General features: G+C 42.6%; 2 long non-coding RNA genes and 1 pseudogene across 2 annotated transcripts; 1 reads left to right on the forward strand and 2 right to left on the reverse strand.

The window, feature by feature from the left end:
* Positions 1-2,266: 2,266 nt before the first annotated feature.
* Positions 2,267-3,665, reverse strand: LOC119016149. The gene is made up of 4 exons (XR_005073848.1): positions 3,572-3,665; positions 3,358-3,475; positions 2,705-2,862; positions 2,267-2,433 (listed from the first exon to the last, which is right to left on the reverse strand). It is a non-coding gene; the product is annotated as an uncharacterized LOC119016149 (long non-coding RNA).
* Positions 3,666-5,788: 2,123 nt separating this feature from the next.
* On the reverse strand, positions 5,789-7,286 carry LOC119016148. The gene is made up of 5 exons (XR_005073847.1): positions 7,153-7,286; positions 6,908-7,016; positions 6,540-6,620; positions 6,076-6,173; positions 5,789-5,995 (listed from the first exon to the last, which is right to left on the reverse strand). It is a non-coding gene; the product is annotated as an uncharacterized LOC119016148 (long non-coding RNA).
* Positions 7,287-9,248: 1,962 nt separating this feature from the next.
* On the forward strand, positions 9,249-14,584 carry LOC119016146 (annotated as a pseudogene).
* Positions 14,585-22,433: the final 7,849 nt, after the last annotated feature.

Here is a 22,433-nt window from a genome sequence, read left to right on the forward strand (position 1 = left end):
TTCACACAACCAGACAAGACGAAAGTCAAACCCAGTCATAATACAAAAAGAAGGTTCGTATTAGTGGACGTGATGATTATCTGCAATTCAGTTCTCTAAGAGTGAAAGGAGTCCCTCATCCTTCATTGATTGTGGTATGGCCTGTTAAGATTCAGTCATTTTTGAACAAGCTTCAACTCTCATATCAAGTTCATCTGTAGACCTACAGGAGATGTCTAAAGCTGACAGTGTGCACACAGGATACTAGGTACAATAATACCAACGCAATCCTGACCATAGAGGACCATTAAGTAGGATTGGAAATGGACTAAATGTACTCAAAACGGCAGTCAATGTCAAGTCAATGTGCTTTTATAACTTCAAAGTTATGATATTTTATTGGGGCACAAGGTCAAATTAGGAGATATGTGTACAAAAGTGTGTACTGAGAGATATAGGTACCACAATCTAGAATAATCTTGATCATCTCAGATCATCCTGTCAGTCGGGGGCTGGGACTACAGTGGCTCTAAACGTCCATACTGACTTAATGGAAAACATTCATATAAAAAATGAGTTTGTTACTGGGTGAAAAATGGGTTTAAAATGATTCGGCAACGTGTGAATTCAGAACTTTCGGGGCTCATGACTTGGATCCATTTTTGTTGCTGTGGAGTGATAATGTGGTTTAAAGTTGGTTTAAATATAATGTGGCTTCCTAACGAGACGATGCACCGTACAGCTCAATCTATCAGATCGATTAATAACAAACGTGTGTTAGCTAAACGTTCCAGCTAGTGAACATACCCAAGAGCGGCGGACAGCAGCATTGAATAGTATGAATATGGCGCTGACGTACACAGCAATGACACAACAGAAATTAATAGAGCCTGTGTCCCCATTTTTCATGTAGCCTGTGAGCTTCTTTTTCCTTTTTAACATGCAAATAAACTCAAACTTTAGATGTTTTTAAATTAAACAACAATATTTCTATCTTTCTAAATTAAGTGTCCTCAGTGCAGGAATGATGAGGCATGAATGGCTATTAATATTAGTTATTTATTTTTTATGTGAACCATGAAGAGACAATGAATAAACATTGAAAAAAGAGGTGGACAAAGTAGACAAGTCCATTTAATTGAGTCAGTGCATAGATACATACTACATACTGTACATCTGGTCAAACTTTGTGTTCCAAGTGCTTGTTTTTAAGTCTTCAAGCATTCTTTAATGTGTTGTTGCCACAATGCATTTGCACAAACTAATGACTCAGACAATCCAGTGAATGCACTGACTTCCCTGTAGAACCTATAGAATAAAACTGAGGACTTTGTAGCACATGCGACAAAGATTGTGTGCTGTAAACAGAGCAAACATTTCAAAACAATGTGAATCTTTCTTCATTTCAGAAACCTCAGCTGTGAAGAGATAAAGCCACACAGACATGCTTTGGTGAGGAATCTTCATCCAAGTTTGAATCAAACTTTTCAAATAAATAAATAACTAAAGAAATAAATGCAAGCACTTTAAACTTGACTGCTAGTGTAGGCATAGTTGACATGATTGGTAATTCTCTTGTGACAAACAGTTTATTGCCTATTCTTAGAAAAGAAAAGAAAATTCATCCACTGATTTCAAAACAGGCTCAAAGTACCATGAACCTTCATAGACAAGTCATGGGGTCAAAAGTACACTCAGGGTCTACAGTAAGTATTCAAGTGAATATACAGAGTTATGGTCCATCCCTGACTGGGATATACAGGGTGCTGGGATTGAACCAGCAAACCAAAACAAATAAACAATAAACATTCGACAAGATCACAGGCAGTGGCGCTACAGCATTACGCAGAATATCAAATATTTGCTGTAAATACTGGAATGTGATTTTTTGGAGTGATTTGATCTCAAGATGCATTAAAGACACATTAGGTGTATTCACAGCTGTCTGTACTTAGACCTGCCCACTAATAATAGTAATAATAATAACAATAATAGTAATAATAATAGTAATAATAAGTGCCAGACTCAGTTTCAATGGGCATGTCATTAGGAGTGTGTTGTCCTCTGGATTCTATTCCCAACAGCACTGTCCAGTCCCTTTTTTATTTGGGAGAAAAAGAGAAGATAAACAGGAATTAGTTAAACACAAACCTGGAGCACTGCATTTGTCACAGAATAATCAAACAATGTCAATATCAATATCATGGCCTTAATTACCTGCATGTCCATGTCCTCCTCATCTGAGTAGCTCTCCACATCATTTGCTAGATCTTGCTCCTCAAAACTGCTCTTCTCCCTCTTCAGGGTCCAGTGCAGACCCATCAAGTCCTGCTCTTACCACGTGCAAGTATTTATTTCTCACAGTGAAAAGGTGAGACTGCAGCTGAGACCTTCTTCTGTTGAACTCTGCCTGAAGACCTCGAAGTCCTTCTTCAGAGACGCTGCAGTGGCTACCTTCATAGTAATTAACAAAATATTTAAAAAGTCTAAATTACATTGATATTTTTCTTCTTTGAAATACATGCAAGTTTCCTGTATGTTACACACATACATAGATCACATGATATCTTCCAGTGAGATGCATGTGAGATCTGTTTGAGTCCTGAAACGGCATTAAAAAAATCAGCAAAACAGACAACTTAAATCTTTCTATGGAAGAAAAAAACAGCTTTGGGTAGATGAGTGTGTTCTGTTGATGTTTTTATTGTAACGGGTAATGGCTTACCCTCAGTGCTGACGGATAGACCTCTCAATGTCTGCTCCCTTCTCTTGAGGAACTCCCACTGTTGTTACTTCTGCAGCAAGGATCATCACCTCCTCCTCAGGTCTTCTTATGTGCATTGCCTTATCAAAAATATTTTTTGGCAAGGAACTCCACACCATCTGGAAATGTAAAAAATGAAGAAAAGAAAAATGAGGCCAGAACAAAAAGACTAATAAGCTGCCTCAGTCCCAGAGAAGTCTCCTCAGTTCTTGATCTCACTTGTAGCCGAGAATCATTACTGGCTGCAGGGGGTTCTTTACAGCACAGAGCAATGTTGAGTTATGCAAGAACATTGTACTGATTGATTTCTGTCATCAGAGAAGGCCCTTCAGAGACTGCTCTCTTTTACACGGACACCCTGATTAAAGTATATATAAAAAAAAACCACAGAAGAACACTGAAGTTACAGCGTACTGCAAAATCAACAGATTATACAAGGAAATCAACATAACAGACAACACCAACTCAAAGAAAGAACATGCTCATAAATGACATTGCCATGGTCCATAACATTGACCGAACATGTTGCTTTGTGCAGAAACAGCAAAAATGCTTGTTTCAATTGTAATGCGGAAATGTTACATATTGTACGGAGTCTGATTAATGATACCTACCATGTTCAGCCCAGTCCCGGACATCTCTGACCCACTGTTCCACAGTCCCATCATTTGCAGACATCTCTCCCTTGAGGGTCTCTAGGCTCTGCCTCTCCCTCTCAGGATTCTGCTGTGTCTGTAGGAAAAGGAGGGATGGGGGAAATTAACTTTAAAGAGTGACATTTGTCACTCATATAGCAATGTGGCTGCTTTTCTGAAAGAAGATGGTTACCTTACGAAATCTTGTGCACAAGGTTTTCCACATGTTCTCCATCTTTCTCTTATTCCAGTCCATAATCTGGACAGTTAGCATGTCTGTGCGTGCTGTTACAGACAAAAAAAGACAAAAATGATGCATGCCTAGCAGCTCCACTTAACAACAATGCCGTTAAAAGGCTCCACTAGTGTAACTGCTGTCAAGTCATGCTATCTATATGATTATTCTGCAAATAAAATATCAAATATGAAATATCGAAGCCTACAACCACCCTCCTTTGCCCATGAACTTTGTGAGTATGGCGGTCCTGTGACAGGAGGAATGAACCATTTCCACCTCCTCTCCCAGGTTATCTGACATTTCCAGGATATACAGTGCAGTCTATTAATCTGAGTTCAGGGAAACATGCATTGTTGTTTTGCTCTGTAATCAAGCAGATTGGATTTGACAAGGAGAAATTACTGCATCGAAACACAAGGGATGATGTAAAAAATACCTCACACTCGATGCCATGTGCTTTGGCATGGAGCACAGACAACAGAGCCTTCACGGTGGTGAGGTGACTGTACTCTGGGCAGGCTTCAGCAATTCTCTGGATGTAAGGCCAGTACTTGCATATTACGTCCATGCAGAAGAAGGCTGGTGGACTGGCTGTGATTGCCTTCTGCAGGAACATCACATACACAACGATCTCACCCCTGTGGGATTGCTTAACAGCATTGCATTAATTAAGCGTCACTTGATGAGCATTTGAAATAAATGGAACTGTAGTGAAAATACAAAGTGTTTTTATACTTGCCTGTACATATTCAGGGCCCGAAGGATAATGCCACGACGGCACACTGCTACTTTAGGACCCTGGGGAAGAATTAAAAATTAAATTAATTTAATTTAACAATAATTCGGCCTTTTCTTCACTTCTGTATGCGTTATTAAATGTTATTACTGCTACTTTTCTCCCTATGAAAAAGCAAATCATTTTGTTTGGAAAACCTCCAGTGTGGACGCAGCCCAAAACAGTTAATAACATCATATTAAGTCTTAATTGCACAAGTCTAGCAGCTCGTCCAACTATGCATGCTGGTTAACTGTTGCAACTGCCATTTCCCTTGATGAGGACACAGGCATTTGGTCCCTGGACCATGGCTGCCCACTGCTTCTAAACAGGAAGGATGGGTTAATGTGAATTTCCCCCATTGTGGGACAATAAAGGAAGTCTTATCTTAAAATGTTTCCCATTAGCTATTTTCCTATCATTATAGATAAGATAAGATATTCCTTTATTAGTCCAACAACGGGGAAATTCACAGGGGCCAGAGTGTAAGCAAAGGGTGGAAAACAACGCACTACCACAAAATGTAAGACTGTGAAAAGGGAAAGCTCTAGATAACATACTTGCTCATCAAGGCTGGAACAAGCCCTCTTGCTTGTTGTCTCCTTTGCTGCGTTCAGCTGAGACCTGCCACAAACACCTTTACCTGGCAACTACAAAAAGGACAAAGTGAGGATGGTCACATTAATGTTTCATTTATTTAACAGCTTGGGTGTAATTCTGCAGCATCAAACTGCAGAATGCAAGTAATTGTAAATAATAGTCAATGGTAGCTCTTACCTAAAATAAAAATTGACTTAAGGTATACAAAGTGTAATGAGAATATATTTCATTAAAAATACATACAACGTGCGCTTACATGCTTGGCCCTCTTTTGGAGGTCGTCCGCAAATACGGCAACCTCGGTATCCTTGCAGATGAGCACACCGGCAACATAACCCCCTTCCTCAGAGCTAAAGATCAGACATGGAAATATAAATTGCAAGGATGATGCCAATCATTTCATGTTAGCATTGCTGAAGAATGAACATGTGCTCACTGGTGTAACAAATGAGAGCTGAGACATGGACATGCCTAGACCATGAAACATGAAATATACACTGACTGTCCACCCTTTTTGAAGCAGTAGTGCTTCCTGTTTCCATCCACAGACACAGCCAACATCTGAGGGGACAGGTTGTGCAGACGAATGGTTGCTCTGAGCACAACTTGTCCACTTCGTAGGAGCTGATGACCCGCTCCATGAAGCTCTGGAAAAATGTGTCTGAGCAAACTTTACCAGTCTGTTGAAAGAATCATCAAAGACAAATTTACACTAACATGCAGAATTAAAAGGAGGGAATGGTAAATGTTGTGTACTGTAGGCCAGCCCACCCTGCCATACACTGTTTTTTGTGCTTCCAGCATTCTCATAAAGGTCAGGTGGGAAATCCCTGGAGCAGCCAACTTCATCTCCCGTAAAGCTTGAATCATAGCTACATCATAGATGGTATGGAAATGGATGGTGGCAGGCCAGTAGCCACTGACTTGGACATGGTACAGCCCTGGGGTCCAGCTGGCACAGCAGCCACCACATCACAGCTCTGGGAGGGTCAGATCATCTCGTCCTGGGGGAAAAAAGCATCCATTCATGTTATATTGGAGGGGGTAAAACCATAGGGAAGTAGAGGTAATGGTATGGAGTTACCTTTCATGTTGATGAACACCACAGGCCTCCCAGCAATGACAGACACATTCTCTGGGGGGGAGTCACAAATCTGGTGTGGCATTTCCATTGGCAATATTCTAGCAACAAAAGGAAAAGAGAGGTTTAAAAATTCCAAAATTAGATAGGGGTCCTTTTTTCAAGATGCCAAAAATAAATAGAGTTTTGTAAAGAAAATAAAAAGATTATATGTATATAGTACCGCATGTGTGGTGGGAATAGCCCCCTTCTGCAGCTTCTGTTGGTGGCAGAGGCATGTGGAAGCCATCAAAATGCCATTCCACATTAAGCATTATGGCAATGCTGAGATGTGCAGGCCTATAAATCGTATTCTACAGACTTGGATTGGTGGATCCCCACAGAAATCACACCACAATGCTTGATTGTTTGACCAGTCATGCAAAACTCATGGGAATCTATAAGACAAAAAGATTATGATTTCTTACTGAGTCCTGCCTCTTCCTCATCAGGCATCTCCACTGATGTCCCCTCAGGAACACTGAGGTAAAGTCATCTGGGCCTTCCACCTGAAAAGATAAAGTTAAATGTGAAGGGTGCCAACAATGTTTATTCATAATGCCAGTTTGCTACTGGTTCCAGCAGCTCAGGAAATGAACAATTTACAGAGAAAAGATTTGCCAAACATGTCTGCTCTTTTTCAGCAAAACCTTGCTGAGCATTCAGAAAGTTAAATACATCCACAACTGGAGAGCTACCCAGTATAATCACAATCTTCTTCTGTGGGTAGTATTCATTGACCTTATTACAACAAAATGCTTAGTACGCTATGCAGAGTTGGATATAATAAACTAACCACGGGATTTGGATGAAGAGGACTTGATGGTCTGGGCAATAATGCTGCCATCTTTATCCCGCTTTCTCCATCAGATCTGGACTGGTGGTTTTGATCTTCTTTTGTTCACCTAAAAAGCATAATATAATTAAAGTAACGCAGGTAAACCATAAAGACTTCCTGCACAAGTAACTTCTTGAATGTTGCTATGCATTATAATATCTGATCCCCATGCATGGAACAGGATACTGAAGCTGTTACATTACCTGTGCAGGCTCGACTAGTGAGTTGAGATGCTCTGCCAGGCTCTGTGCCTTTCTGATCAGCTCCTTAAGGGTAGCCTCATCTGCTGCCATAGTGCCGAAACAGCAAAACTAAAGATGCTCAATCCTCCATCTCTGATCTGTGGGGAAAGTGCACCCTATATGTATAGACTTCTGTCCCAGCTTGCCTCTGATATTGTTGTTGACAAATGGTTGGCTCTTAAAGAGCCGTTGGTTGTGTAAAGGAAGGTAGAGGGACTGAGAGATGAGAGAACTGGTCATCTGTAAAACAGTAATAAAAGTAGAGTGAGAGCACAATCAAGAAAGCCTAGTCTAGTCACAATCAATAAAGTACATCTATCTATCTAAATTTGTCAAACTTTGTTATTGACAAAACTGATTGGTGTCAAGGCAATATAGCTCATTGCATTTCTGATTTACTAACACAGTTGCGTTCTAACATGAAGAAGGAGAAGGTTGGCAATAAAAAAAGAAGAAGAAAAAACTGGTGAAGTACATCAGCGACAGCAGAGTCCATAGTAACCACCATAGCAATGATGGAAACCTGAAAGATCGTAATAACTAACAAACGAAAGATCATATACATTCACTGAAGGAGTAATATGAGAACAAAATGCAGATTTTTCAATAGGAATGTCATCAAAAACGCACTTTAATGGCGAAATGGCCTTAAAATGCTGCATTATGCTGCATTTTCCACTATGAATGAAAGGAATGGAAGCCATTTTTCACTGCGGGAACTGCGCACTAGTGTCTTTTGATATTCGTGGGATGCACGAAACATTTGTACATAACTTTTCGAACATTTCCATAGAACCCCTTCATGAGAATATGTTGCTTGGGTGGGCAAAAATGTAGGGATTGCTTGGGGAAATCCCAACTGCTTCCCTAATTTCTATCAGGAGGTCAGCTGACTTTTTAATAATGTTTGGGAAGAGCACGGGTACCCTGCGGCCCCCTCTTCCCTTGCATTTCTTCCCTGGTGAGTATCTTGTATAATTCTCTTTCTACCTTTGACAGGCTGGCCAGAATTTCATCTTACACACTCCCTTTGTTTTGCTGCAGGTATGTTTTGACCTCCATCCTCAAAACTTCTCCTGCATGTTGCAGGTGAATCCTGCAGTTGATTTTATTTAATCGTTGTCATGCAAGAAGAAGTTTCGAGGAGGCTGGCTCACGCCATGCAGTTTTTGTTGGATGGTGAATCAGATCATTTTTGTGGAGCTCTTCTTGCTTGTTCAGTTGAGCTTGTTAGGGTTTGTTCCATTTTTTCTGCTCCAGGGTTTTCATTGCATTGGATGACACACTTGTTGATCAGTCCAGCTTTATCAGATTTTGGAATTGCTCTGCTTTGTCTTTAAGTCATTATCCTGTCGATGCAGAGCCTGTCCTTGTAAAATCGATGTCACAGTCACAAGGGAACAGCGCAATTTAAGCAAAGTTGAAGGAACTGAAAACCGGCATCTTGAGTCATCAAACTCAGTCAGCTTCTTGACAGACTCAACTACTGTGTTAAACTTTGATGGCTGATCAAGTCCTTCAAAAAGACAATGTCTCTGTCAATCTCTCTTGCTGCCACAAGAAGTCTTGCAAGTTCTCTCATCTTGTTTCTGATGTCTGACCACTGTCTCACATTTTCACCATTTTTGGCAAACATTCTGCCTCCCAGTGAAAGAATCAGGGTGCCAGATTTCACTACTTGGGTTATTGTGTCGTATGTCATCTGTTCAAGGACTTCTTTAAATCCACTGGAAACTGAAGCATCCATGGGCAACATCAGGGAGCAGGATGTCTGGAGTCTTCTGTTCATTAGACCATCCTCTTTCACTTGTAGTTTGCACAGCTTTAGATGTCTCCAGAGACATACGTCTATGAAACATCACACCATGGACGTAATATGTCCCAACTTTGGGGCCTTTTCTACAGCCGCCCCCAAATGTATGTCATACATTCGCTCATCACTAAAGGCCATAAAGTCTGGATGAGATGAGATCGTAGGAGGGGATTTATCCTCATCATCTCCAGACAGAAGGGCAGGGAGGACATAGGTGGCTGCATGTGCATGTGCACCTCACACTATGGCGAAGTTTAACCCGCTGGAAAACTTCAACTGCGAGCGGCCTGACGACTGCCCGTGTGGAGACAGATTCTCTCGGACCAGGCTCGCAGCTAAGCTAAGTAATGAAGACGGCGAAGTCCAGGTTAGCACAATAATATACGCCATGGGCTACGAAGCTGAGAATATTTTCAAATCTTTCACCTTTGTCAACGATGAGAGGGACGATGACTACGACACAGTTCTCGCTAAATTCGATGCATATTTTGTACCGAAGAAGAACACTATCCACGAGAGAGCGTGTTTCAGAGAGTACAGAAGCCGGGCGAGATGGCTGAGTCATTCATCAGAACTCTCTATGAACTGAAGGAGAACTGTGACTTTGGAGAGACAAAGAGCAAGCACATAAGAGACAGACTGGTCCTCGGCATCCGCAACAAAGAGCTGTCGAGGAAACTGCAGCTCACGTCAGACCTCACCTTGGAGACTGCGGTACAGATGGTTCGCCAAACGGAGGACGTCGCGCAGCAGATAAGTCAGCAGGAGCAACAGACTACTCTCAACGTGCAGGAGGTGTCACACCGGCGTCCAGCGAGGAGAGGTGGGCGACAGCACGCGAGGAAAAGAAAGGGCGGACCAGAACAAGCCCGCTCAGAGAACTCGAGGTGCCGCAGGTGTGGAAAAGAGAGACACAAAATCCCAGCAAAGTGCCCAGTAGTGGAGTGTAGAAAGTGCGGGAAAAAGGGCCACTGGGAGAGGAAATGCTTCTCCAAGTCAGTAAGAGAGGTTAGTGTCAGGTTGAAACACCTAAACATTCGTAAAAACAAAGACTAGACAGAGAAAGAACGACAATCAGACTTTACTTGCAAGGAGAACAGAGTGTGCGCACTGCTTCACGCTCCAAACTGCTCTGCTGCACTCCCTGTTCTCCTATCTTTTATTTCCTTAGGGTGGTTACAGAAAGGTCATGGTGGTTAACTCTTGCACAACTTTATTTTTCTCAGCACATGCATCTGCTAATATTGTCTTCCTCTTTCAAAGTAAGACATAGTCAAGGTTTCTCTTATCTGGTTATGAAGCAGCTGCACAGGGGGTTCGTGGCCTCGCTATAGTAGCAAGTGTGTGATTTCTCTATGCAGACAAGAAGCTGACTCAGCAACAGTTACTCTTTGCAAAACATTCGATAAGCGAGTGATAATATATACAGTGATTCCAACAGTTAGTTACTGTGAAGATGGGGAGGAAAGTTTTTATCGTGGGGCAGTGAGTAAAGTAAATCAGGGCAGTGCTGAGTTCAGAATTGATACAGCAGCAGATGTTACTGGAATGAACCTAAATACATTCAGGATGCTCAAGCCAAAACAAAAACTAGTCCGTAGTAGTGGACCCTTAGACAGCCCCGGAAGCACATTAAACTTGTGGGATAGTTCACAGCAAGTACCCTGCATAAACAGAAAAGGTATATCAGCATATATGTAGCACAAGGGCATACAGTTAGCAACCTACTAGGTAGAGAGACGGCTGTAGAGATGGGGTTAGTGAAAAGAGTACAGCGGGTTAAACAAACAGAGCACCTGGGGATTCTTAAACAGAACCAGTTAAGATCCACTTGATCACGTTCTAGTGGTGCCGGTAATGAAACCAACAGGTGCAGTGAGAATCTGTGTAGGGCTCGAAAAGCTAAATGAGAACATCAAAAGAGAGCGATATCAGCTGCCCACAACAGAAGAGACTCTGGCTAAGCTGTCAGGCTCTACAGTTTTCACATCTTTAGATGCAGCCTCAGGCTTTTGCAGATCCTGCTGCATGAGGACAGCAGCACACTAACTACCTTCATCACACCCTTTGGGAGGTACTGTTTTAAGCGGTGAATTCACCCGCCAGCATGCAAATTCATCCGCATTTTGGCGGGTGGCGGGTGCTAACTTCCATCCCTGATACACATACTGAGAGAAGAAATGTAAATATTTTCACTGCCTACAGCAATGTACAAGCTTCTTTTTGCACCATAACTGTAAAGGCAGACGTTTTTGATTGTCCTAATTCCTTGAGTAAGTAATGCAAGTGAACAAATAATGGATATAATAACATATCATAATGGACATGTTCTCTTCAAGTACACATGGTATCTAAATGTGAGTTAAGACATATAACTTCACAAACTGTGCTGTCATTCTGTAGCTAAAGCCCTGCTGAAACTGAGTGTGTGATGGAAATGTTGTACTTTAAACAGAGATGTGAACTGAAGTCTTACACAGGAATGTTCAATGTAGCTGTTTAACATGACCTATAAATTGTGACCTTGTTTTAGGCTGTTTTATTACCTGTGTCTGGTATTGAGTGACCACTGGATCTTATCACTTACTTCTCTGTGAAGTATTCCTTTAAGTGCAGGTCATAAATTAGGAACTATTGTAGTGAAAAACACACCCACAGAGAGGGATAAATACCATGCTTTTCTCTTCACATATGGAGTCTTCACTTTGTAACAGACCTGCGTGTTGCTCTGTGAATGCTCCTCTTGTACAAGATTAAAACCTTGTTTGAACCTTGAGCTGATTCTGATCTCCTTCCTCCAGTTCTATATTATTGCAGAATTATTTTAACAGGGTGTTTTGCAACGATAGACCATTCACAGTGAAACTCTGCCAAACACTGGATGGGCTAACAAATTGTAACTGTGTTAATCTGAAAACATTAAATGCTGCAATTAACTATCCAGTATAAGGCAGTGTAATGAAGTTTAATGAACCTGGGCTTTGAAGGAATAAGAGATGGGACTGACAAATGATCTTATTAACAGATGGTCATGTTAAGAGAGGAGGAGCAATAGAGAACAAATCAAAAAATGAGCAATATCTGATTTCCTTATACTTTTCTCTTCTATCAGCAGGACGCAGAGTGTGGGGTGAAAACTGAGGCGGGGCTTCCATTGTGGCACCTGTAATCTAGTTGTCCACCCGTGTGCCCCCCAGTGGTCACTGACTCAGGGTATTGTCAATCATTGCACTAAAGCTATTTACCGACGCTGCATGCTAAAACGGAAGCAAAGCCGAAACCTTGTGTGACTAGACTGTGTTAAGAACTCATGAATGTGTTTATTTTGGAAAAAAGACCAAGGAGGTGGCTCCTTGGCTGCACTAATGAACTTGTGTAACTTCACCAGTCACAGGCTTTTTTGCAACGTGATGCTCCTAGGTGCACAGAGGGAAGGTAAGAACAGAACTCTATAGGTTCTTTATGTTTTGCCAACTTCTGTTCCATTTGGGTCTAATTTGGTTCAATTTGCATGGGAAACTGTTCTTGTGTGTTTCACTTTAGTTAGCTCTCCATCTGGATAAATGTAAACATCTCTCACCCATTTCAGTAATGTTAGCAATTAGCATCCGTTGTATGTATCATATCACTGTTGCCACTGTGATGTTGGTACAGGAGATGACAGAGTCAAGTTCAATCCTTAATTAACCTGGTGAGTCCACCTTGAGGCGGGACTTCCAGCGTCTACAGCAGGAGAACAAAGAGTGCTCGGAAGCTCACAGAGGCCTGTTGAACCCCAAGGCAAGATTCCTCAGAAGACAGTGTCAATTGCCACAGCTCTCAGCACCAACCTGTCATCAGGCATAAGGCATCCAGTAAGAGCCAGCAATCCAAGTCTCAGCCGCAATGATCGCTGGGAGAGAGGAGACAGTATGAGCATCACCCAGACTGGCTCTCTAGAGAGGCATCGCATCATCAGTTCCTCCAAAATGGATTCATCTATTCTATCCCATGATAGCTGTCATAAGCCAGGGCAGTCTCGCACATCTTCACACCCTGCTGACCATGGCCTATTTGCCAAAGAGCGTGCTGAGGAGCAGCCAAGGCCCCCAGTCAAGGCAAATGATTACTCCTCCTCTTCAGAGAGCAGCGAGAGCAGTGAGGAGAGCAAGAGTGGCGAGGGAGCAGAGGAAGAAGAAAGCCCCACAGATGGCCACAAGGATGCAGACACTGACTCGGACACACCATGGTGGTTCATGAAGATGAATTCGAAGGGGAGAGGCAGAACAAGGTGGAGGCTATGGGGATCAGACCAGGCTGGTGCAGAGGACCCCAGAGAAGAGGAGCCATAATGGGTACACTAATTTGCCAGATGTGGTTCAGCCCTCCCACTCCCCCACTGATTCAGCCACTCAGTCCTCCCCTGAGAAGGACTCTGTCTATGATAATCAGTCCAGAGGTTTCGTTAAAGCATCTGGAAAGTCTTCCTTCACCATCTTTGTGGATCTGGGCATGTACCAGTCACCAGGAAGCACAGGGGATAACATGTCCATCACTGGCTCCAAGTTTGAACAGCTGAAGATGGAGGTGAGAAAAAGATCCATGGTGAATATCAATCCCACCAACACACGCCCTCCCAATGATAGACCTGAGATCTGTAAGTACAAGAAGAGGTTCAACTCTGAGATCCTGTGTGCTACGCTCTGGGGTGTGAACCTGTTGGTGGGCACAGAGAACAGTTTGAAGCTGCTGGACCGCAGTGGTCAGGGCAAGGTTTACCCCCTCATTGACTCTCTATGGTTCCAACAGATGGACGTCCTAGAGGCCTCAACCTGCTCATCACCATATCAGGCAAGAAAAACAAAGTGCATGTCTACTACCTGGCCTGGCTGAGGAGTAAGATCCTCCACAATGTCCCCAAGGTGGAGAAAAGGCAAGGCTGGACCACTGTTGGGGAGATGGAGGCTGTGTGTACTACAAAGTTGTGAAATATGAGAGGATAACGTTCCTAGTGATTGCTTTGAAGAATGCAGTGGAGGTGTGCGCTTGGGCGCCTAAGCCTTATCACAAATTCATGACCTTCAAGTTTTTGCAGAACTGCCACACAGGTCTGTGCTTGTTGACCTGGCAGTGGAGGAGGGTCCGAGGTTAAAGGTCATCTACGGCTCTTGTGCTGGCTTCCATGCCATCGATGTGGACTCTGGAAACAACTATGACATTTATATCACCGTTCATATCCAGAGCCATGTGACACCGCACACAATTGTGTTCCTGCACAGCTCAGATGGCATGGAGATGCTGCTGTTGCTACAAGGACGAGGGCGTCTATGTCAATACCTACGGACTTATCATCAAGGATGTGGTCCTACAGTGGGGTGAGATGCCCACATCTGTCGCTCATGTCTGCTCAAATTAGATCATGGGATGGGGCGAAAAGGCCATTGAGATCCGTTCTGTAGAGACCGACCACCTGATGGTGTCTTCATGCACAAAAGAGCTCAGAGGCTGAAGTTCCTTTGTGAGAGAAATGACAAGGTGTTCTTTGCCTCAGTTCAGTCCGGAGGCAGCAGCCAGGTGTACTTCATGACCTTCATGAACTAGTGAAGCAACAGCTGCTCTGGTCAGTGTGTGGAACCCTGCACGGTTGGAGAACAAAGTGCATCTGAAATTCTAACAAAAAGCATGCACACAAATGTGAACAGCTCTTATCTTTCTCTCCAGCTCCCCCCTTACTCACACAAACACTCATAGACAAACAGACACATACACAAACAATGTCTAGAGCCATTCCAAGCCTGCACTCCTTAGAGATACAGTTTCTACTGAGGCCCCTCTGATAACATTCCCCCCTGAATCATCATGAAAAATCACTGATGAGCTTCACATGTTAATACTATCTCTTAATTTGTACTGTAAATATCCTTGTGGTGATTTACTTTACTTGGTGGACCTGTGTTCACTTGTGACTATTTAGTTCTTAATTGTGAAGTATGTTAAAAACATTCCGTGATGGTTCAACAGTAGGTTTTGAAGAAGGCATTATTTACCAATACTGTATGTTGAAATGAAGCTGTAAATAGGTAGCACCTTACACCTACAAGTGAATCATTTGCAGGCCTCTTATATAGCCTCCATTCAGCATGTTGCTGACGAGGACGTCAAGTAAGGAAATGCTGGAACGTCCATAGGCAGTGGCTTGCAAACCCCCTTATTGTTTTTTTGATCGGAGGTTAAAAGGAAGGATTTAGTGCAGAAAAACATTACAAAAGGATGCAGAAGTCAGGACAAAGTAGCTTGTTTAACTATTTTTGTTATCTAGACAGTAACCTGTAGTCTTGCTTTTTGTCAACTTTTCCCAACGTGAATGGCAAATGATGTTGAAACTCTTAATCATGGCAAGTGAATGCTTAAAAAGTGTGTGTGACAAAGAGAGAGAGAGAGAGAGAGAAGTTAGGTTTATAATTATAGTTTATAATTATCGTTCTATGTTAATTCTACCTGTTTTATTAACATATCATCATCATATCATCATAAACTCATTCGCAGGATGCACCTCTAGGCAGCCTTTTGATTTTAATCATTTGTGATGGGCCTGTTTGTCTTGATTTATGTATGTCAAATTCTGTATAACGATGTCGGAAAATGACGAGACCTTTGTTGAGAGAGAGAGAGCACATCGGCTGCCAACACATCTGCTAGCAGCACATCTGTTTCCAGCACTAAGACTGTATCTGACTGTCCATCCACACTTGACACCCAGCAGAGGCTGGATAGTACAAACACTCCCACTGGCCCAGTTGAGTTTTTAATTTTGTTCTTTACATTTTTTTGTTGTTGTGTTTTGCTTTTTTGGAAATGTCATAATTTCCTTTGGACAAATTAAAAGTGATTGAGTTACATGCTATGAGGAAGTGTATGCCATATGATTGATCTTAATCTGTGAGAAGTTGAGATAATGGCAAACATGGTGTTTTACAGGAGGGCTAATGTTACGTTAGCTCTGTAAGGGAGCGGATGCTCTGTAACTTTGCAAGGGTACATCACAGAGGGTTACGGCCTTTGACATGATTCTGGTGTCAGAGTGTCAGAGCCAAAAGTTGTTATGCCAGAAAGTGTTCAGGAGCATTTTTCTTGCCATTTGAGTTGATTGGGGTTCATTTTTTAATCTATTTTTGTTGAAAGTGAAACTGTCAGGTCCAAAATCACGTAGTAGAGGATGAACCTTACGAACCTTACGTAACCTCCGTATGGTGTGCCTTTTTCCTGCGACGTAAGGGAGCAGAGTTACAGCCAATCGAATGAGTGCAAAATTTGTGCATTGGTAAATTTGACCAAGTGTCAGAAGCCAAATTCTTTATCCAGAAAGTGTTTCTAGTCATTTGGAGTGGATTTGGGGAAGAAATTTATATATTATTTAGGGGGGGAAATTCATCAAGTGCGCAAAAATAAAATGCCAGCAAACGCAACAAGTCACATTTTCATCATGAGGACAGCTCAGGTGTAACACCATGCAGCAACACAAACACAAACAACAATGGACGGAGGAGAGATATGCATGTTTTCCTAGCTGGAAATATGGTCATTATTTTGAGTTTGTGTCAGCTGAAGATGAGAATATTAAGGGTCATTGTACACTCTGTGCTGGCGACAAAGTACTATCAAGCTTCAAAAACAAATCTGAAGTTGCAACATGACGGAATGTAACTAATTAAGTAACTTGTTATCTAACTTTCGTTACTTTAAAAAACAAGTAACTGAGTTACTTTTAAAAGAGTACTCAGTAATCAGATTACTTTTTCAAGGTAACTGGGGCACCATTGACTGTGACAACAGGAAAATGACCGACATAGGGCCGTTTTTTTTAGTATTCCTGGGGTATCCACATTAAAAAAACCTCAACCTTTCTATTTATTTCCAAATAAAAAACATAATTGGAAAACAAAGTTATTTACAGTTTTTCAGTAGTGAGCTTGTGTGAATCTGATTTGCCCTCTACAGTGTGGTAGGGTGAGGGGGAGGGGACTCAACCTTGCCCCATATGGTTTGAGAGAAATGGATACATGGATTGTGCGTGTGTGTGTGTATGTGTGTGAGAGAGAAATATCACATTTGGTTAAAAATTAAAAACAATATAATCCACTGAGAAAACGTTTCTTTATGTGCAATTTATATTCCCCCAGTAGAATCTCCATATTTCAAGGAGGAGATTTTCTCCACCATAGAAGAAGCGATCAGTCATTTCCAGGCCCAGGCATCTGTGCTGATCACTGGAGATTTAAACGCCAGAAATGGCAAGGAGCTAGACTTAACTAGAACTGAGGGTGACAGTTACATCACTGGAACTAACCTTGACTTCCTATCCTTCCCAACAGGAATAATTATGACAAAACACAAGCAGGAGTGGAAAACAAGTCTTACAGGTTTGCAGAGAGCTGGGTCTGTACATTGTCAATGGAAGGCTGCGAGGGGACTCCTTTAGACGGTATACGTATTGTTCAAACCTCGGCAGCAGCACTGTTGATTATGCTGTAACAGATTTAGACCAAACCTCTTTGAGAGCCTTCACAGTGAAAGAACAAACACCTCTATCAGATCACTCTCAGATCACTTTGTGTCTGAAAAGACCAGACACAGGTAACACATGTTCTCAGCCATGTAAACTGTACAAAATAAAGAAGCGATACAGATGGTACCAGGACGCAATGGTCAGTGAAGAAATCCAGTCTCTTCTAAGACTCCTTCTTGGTCCAGAGCTACCCTCAGAATGCAGAAGGCATAGAGCTGTGTCTGGTAAACATTAACCACATATTGATCATTTGGCCTCATTATCAAACTTAAAATGCAAAACAAAACAACAAAAGACAATGAACAGGGAGAGGGGGTTTGATTCAGACTGCAAAAACATTAAGAAGACATTAAGAAAAGTCTCAAATCTAAAACGCAGGAATCCAGACAGCAGGAGCTCCGCTGTAGTTACTGTGAGACTCTAAAACAGTATAAAAACACACTGAGAACAAAAAAAGAACAATATCTACAAAACCAATTACAACTAACTGAAGCGTCTCTAGGGTCAAATCAATTCTGGAAAATTGGAACTTCTTTACCAAGAAACAGTTCATCAAACAGCCCATTCAAAATGGAGATACATGGAAAAATCATTTTGAAGATCTCTATAGAAAACAACCAAGGAATCAAGCTCAAGAGCAGAATTCAGAAAAACTGAATGATCCTGAAAGAGTCATTAAAAATTATTAAACCCCACTGGATTACCGGATCACAGAATTAGAACTGAAGGACAAATTCAAGATTCTGCAGCCCAAAAAAGCATGCGGTCATTTCCCTGAAAGCTGGAGTGGAGAGCTGATCACACCCATCTTTAAGAATGGAGACAAATTCGATCCCAACAACTACAGAGGCATCTGTGTAAGTAGTAACCTGGGGAAGTTATTTGGCAGTATTCTAAATTCAAGAATTTTAGACTTCCTCACCGAGCACATTGTCTTAAGCAAAAGTCAGATTGGATTTCTTCCAAACTGTAGAACAGCTGACCACATTTTCACCCTACAGACACTAATTGATAAATGTGTAATTAAAAATAAAGAGACAATTCATGCATGCTTTGTTGATTTCCATAAAGCTTTTGATTCAGTCTGGCAAATAGAAATTACATTTTAAACTAATAGAAAGTGGTATGGGGGGAAGACTTTTGATGCAATTAAATGAATATATGAAAAAAACAAAAAGGCTGTCAAAATTAGAAATAAACACACAGACTTCTTCCTACAGGGTAGAGGGGTGAAGCAAGGCTGCAACCTCAGCCCCACCCTCTTCGACATTTATATTAATGAACTGCACTGTTATTAGAACAATCACCAGCACACGGTCTCACTCTGCAAGACACAGAAATCCAGTGTCTGTTTTTATGCAGATGACCTGGTCATACTGTCTCCTACTAAGGAAGATCTTCAGCAGAACCTGGACCTTCTCCATCAGTACTGTCAGAACTGGCCCCTGACGGTTAACATGAAGAAGACCAAAATTTTAAAAAAGGGCTTTCTATGACATCAAGCATTCAGTTCAAATCATATTCCAATTAGGACATGGCTCAAAATATTTAAATCAGCTATAGAACTGATTGTGTCATATGGCAGTGAGGTATGGGGCTCCTTAGAACAACATGATCGGGCAAAATGGGACACAAATCCAATTGAAACCCTGCATGCAGAGTTCTACAAAGTATCCTCGGGTACAAAGAAAAACCCCAAACTCTGCAGGGCTGAAGCAGCCAATATCCTCTACTTCTAAATATTTAAAAAATGTCTATTAAATTCTGGAGCCATGTAGGAACACAAGCCCTTTCGTCTCTGCATCTAACGGAGGCTGGTGTCTGTCATTAATTAGCCTTTCACCATCTCTAAGCTGAATGTTTCCAGAAAGGCGCCTCGCAGACCCTTTCCCTCTCCACTGAGCAGGAGGATGATATCTTTCTTGCTATCACCACATCATCTGAGACTTTCTTTTAGTAATCCTCACTGCAGACTGGCGATACTCTATTTCATAGTTATAGGCCATCAATATGAGCACCAGCTAGTTTGGAAGCTGACTTTAGCCCAAGGAAAGCCAACAGGGGTTTGTGGTCAGTAATGAGAGTAAACTTTCTCCATAGAGATATTTGTGAAACTTCAAAAATCCAATAATAATAGACAGGGCTTCCTTCTCTATTTGAGCGTATTTGCTTTCTGCCTCGGTTAATGTACAGGATGCAAATGCTATTGGCTTTTCTTCTCCATTCTCCATCACATGGGAGATGACAGCACCAACACCATAAGGCAGAGCATCACAGGCTATTTTCAAAGGTTTTTTAGTGTCATAATGAACCACTAGGGTGCTCTGTAGTAGTTGATCTTTTGCACTTATGAACGCAGCCTCACAATCTGTTGTCCACTTCCAAACACTTTCTTGTTTCAGTAGCTCATGCAAAGCTTGAAGCTGCATGGACAGATTTTTCATAAACCTGCCATAATAGTTTAGTAGTCCCAGGAGGGAACGTAACTCTGTGAAATTGGTGGGACTCGTTGTGTTTACAATCAATTTAATTTTCTCTTCTGTGGGATGGAGCCCTTCACTATCCACAGTATGTCCCAAATATTCTACATTGTCTGTCATGAACTTACATTTTGATCGCTTGACCCTCACATTGTACTTTTCCAGACGACTTAACACTTCCTCCAGGTTACACAGATGTTCTTCTCTGAAGTTTTTGCAGTCGGCTGTTTCCCCAGGTTGCTGCCGACACATATGCCTCTATAACTGTTTGGATCATATTTGTTCCCACATTTTTAAAGATTGGAGTGATAAGCCCTTGGCTCCAGGTGTCCTCTGACAGCAGCTCCATGGCATGTTGGCTGGTTGGGCACCAGAGTTTGGCCACTTGGTTGGGGAAAAGTTTCTTTTCAGTTAAGAACTTTCCATTGGAGTCAATGAGGATGACAATGTCTGGCCGCTGTGCAGTCTGGATTGACAGGTGAGGTTGACCAGTGGGCTGGGAGGTGTCTGGTGTGGTGTTGGTCTGTGGATTGGAGGGGAGCTGCTGAGTGGAGTCTCTCTGTCTAGGTGTCTCTGGGTGGATGGAGCCTCTCTGTCCTGGTGTCTCTGAGTGGATGGAGCCTCTCTGTCCAGGTGTCTCTGGGTGGGTGGATGGATGCAGACAATCTGTCAAGGTGTCTCTGCGTGGTAGGAGACTCTCTGTCCAGGTGTCTCGGGGTGGATGGAGCCTCTCTGTCCGGGGGTCTCTGGGTGGATGGAGCCTCTGCCCGGTGTCTCTGGGTGGATGGAGCCTCTCTGTCCAGGTGTCTCTGGGTGGATGGAGCCTCTCTGTCCGGGTGTCTCTGAGTGGATGGAGCCTCTCTGTCCAGGTGTCTCTGGGTGGATGGAGCCTCTCTGTCCAGGTGTCTCTGGGTGGATGGAGCCTCTCTGTCCTGGTGTCTTTGAGTGGGGCTCCCAGGGTCCTGATTGTGGTCTTGGTGTGAGACCTGTTGTCCTGTCAGGTCCGGGGTGACTCTGTCTGTCTCATGGAGCTTCTGTGACAGAGAGGCCAGCTCTCTCTTGTGGCTCTCTCTCTCCTCTCTCAGCTCCTTCACCTCCTCTGTCAGGGCGCACAGCACTGCTACGTGGTTCTCCTGGTGCTGCTGCAGCTCTCTGATCTCAGTCCTCAGGGTGCTCAGCTCGGTCTGGTCCTGGTCTCTGTCCTGCCTCAGTCTTCTCAGTTCTGTGCTGAGGTTGCAGGCCACCTCTCTCTAGCTCACTGAACTTCACCTGCATGTCGGTGATGATGGAGGTCAGCTGGGGGTGCTGGGCCTGTTCAGAGCTGGGGACTCACTCTTTGGTCAGCAGGATGGCAGGTGGGGGTGCAGGTGGTGTCTGTGTCTGGTGGGGTATGGTTGTCTTCGGGGGGCTCTTCTCCCGCTGAGTTCTGTCCTTTATAAGGGAGAAGTAGGGCCCTATAAAATCTGTTTTATTTTTTCCTAAATTCCATTTTATTTTTTCCCAAATTCCGTTTTTTCCATTTCAATTTTTGGGAATCACAATTTTTTTTTTTTTTACCTTTTACTCTATTATACTACCAAAAACAGTGTGTTTTTAATGTAAATGACTAAAATGCACAAAAATTCAATAGAAATTACCTTAAATTAATTGAGGTGGCAAACATATTTCCTCACACCTGTACCGTATAGTATAGTAAAAGTGCATCCAAAAACATTTTGACCTTCATAAGGTCTTCACACAGTAGTATATTTTGTGTTTTTATGGGTTTCATCGAATGAAAACATGGTCAGCTCTCTGGCAGATCCAGAAAAATGTTTGCAAAACCAAAAATTGTTCTGAAAATTTAAGTTGTAAGTATTTAAAAAATATACAAAGATGACGAACAAAATGAGAAATTATACTTGTGACGTTACGTCAATAACATACTAACCAGGTAGTAGTGAAAACACCAAACCTCCCCCTGTCCTCCTGAGCTCCCAGTCCAGGCAGAGTCAGCTAAGAGGGCTGTGGCTAACGGGGCTAGCTAGCTAACAGCTACTGTAGCAGCAGTTAACAGTCCCACAGTATCATATGCCGATAATATTGAAACGGACAGTGGGCTAACTCTGACGCATTACACCTTTAATTATGATTTCTCAGGTCTGCTGCTTTGCAAAACAACAGTCACCTGACATGTAAAAGTCGTATTCGGGAACTGCTCGGCTATGTACTGAGGGAGTAAATGTCAAGTTTCTCAGTTTTTTCGCCGATGAAGCCGGAGCTGTGGGCAGCCGCTTCGCCATGCTTACATTGTGTTGACGGGGGAGGGGCTCAGTTTGTAGGGAGGGGGGTTGGCAGCGACTTGTTGTGCCACCCGATTTTGCTAGGGGTAGTGGGTCCTTATAGCAGAGTGCCATGCTAGTGG

This window comes from Acanthopagrus latus, unplaced genomic scaffold (genome assembly GCF_904848185.1).
Source record: "Acanthopagrus latus isolate v.2019 unplaced genomic scaffold, fAcaLat1.1, whole genome shotgun sequence".
NCBI lineage: Eukaryota > Metazoa > Chordata > Actinopteri > Spariformes > Sparidae > Acanthopagrus > Acanthopagrus latus.